Below are 1651 nucleotides of genomic sequence, written 5' to 3'. Positions count from 1 at the left end.
TCCACCTTCTTCACGGAAACACGGATGGTGTTCCGGGCCCCCTGACCCAGGGCACGAGCACTCGTCGCAGCCATCGTTGCAGGTTGGCTGCTCCCCTGACCCAGCGCTAGGCTGAAGCCAGCATTAAGATCCACCGGTTGCAAGGGTGCACAGCCAACCCGACGTCTTCCTTCCACCTCCAACACAGTCACACTGTCCTCCTCTCGGCCCACAAAAGAATGGGTCTTTATTTTTACCGGATGTAAGCTGGTTCGCTGAGCTGGAAGGTTTGTTCCCAGACGTTTTGTCGCCATTCTAGTTAACATGATCAGTGGGCCTCGGGTGAAGCCCTGGTGTCATGTCCTGCTTTCTATTTATATGTTCAGGCTTCCTTGGGTTGGTGATGTCATTTCCTGTTTTTTTTTCTCAGAGGATGGTAGATGGGCTCCAGATCAATGTGTTTGTTGATGGAGTTCCGGTTGGAATGCCATGCTTCTCGGAATTCTCGTGCATGTCTCTGTTTGGCTTGTCCTAGGATGGATGTGTTGTCCCAATCAAAGTGGTGTCCTTCCTCATCTGTGTGTAAGGATACGAGTGATAGTGGGTCATGTCGTTTTGTGGCTAGTTGATGTTCATGTATCCTGGTGGCTAGCTTTCTGCCAGTTTGTCCAATGTAGTGTTTGTCACAGTTCTTGCAAGAAAAAACCTGGCCAAAGAAACACTGACTGCAGTATTATGAGAAGAACAGAAGACACATACACCAGACACCACCAACCTCATCAGCAAGGACAACATCATCAAGCTAGTGGACCTATGCCTCACCACCCACTTCATTTTCAATAACAAAACCTACAGACAAACCAACGGTTCACGCATTGTATCTCCGATATCAGGGTTCTTAGCAGAGGCAGTAATGCAGAAACTCGAACAAACAGCTCTGCCAATCATCCAACCCAAACTTTGGGTCTGTTACGTGGATGACACCTTTGTCATCACTAAACGAAACAAATTAGAGGAAACCTTCAAGACCATCAATAATACCCTTACTGGCATAACATTCACAAAAGAGGAGGAAAACAACAGCAAACTGCCATTCCTAGATGTCACAGTAGAGCGAACAGCCAATGGGGAACTTCAAACCAGCGTCTACAGGAAAACAACACATACAGACCAAACACTGAACTCCAGGAGCAACCATCCCAACACCCACAAACGAAGCTGCGTTAGAACATTATTCCAACGAGCCACTGCACACTGTGCAGCACAGAGGAACTACGAAGAGCAGAAGAAAATCACCTATACAGCGTATTCAAAAAGAACGGGTACCCAATGAACACAGTCCGCCGATTCCTCAGCAACAAACCCAAACAAACAGACAAAACAGGCTCAGAAACCATAACCACTCTCCCCTACATTAAAGACATTTCTGAAATGACTGCCAGACTACTCGGACCTCTTGGCATCAGGGTAGCCCACAAACCAACCAACACACTAAAACAGCAACTAATGAACTTAAAAGACCCTAGACAGACAACGAGCAAAACGAATGTCATTTACAAAATACCTTGCAAGAACTGTGACAAGCACTACATTGGACAAACGGGCAAAACGCTAGCCACCAGGATACATGCTGCAAAAAGAAAATCGGAGATGGCAAAACCGATCTGCAGCG

The sequence above is a fragment of the Stegostoma tigrinum genome, chromosome 11, assembly GCF_030684315.1.
Source record: "Stegostoma tigrinum isolate sSteTig4 chromosome 11, sSteTig4.hap1, whole genome shotgun sequence".
In the NCBI taxonomy this organism is placed as follows: Eukaryota; Metazoa; Chordata; class Chondrichthyes; order Orectolobiformes; family Stegostomatidae; genus Stegostoma; species Stegostoma tigrinum.
This window is presented reverse-complemented; position numbering follows the sequence as displayed.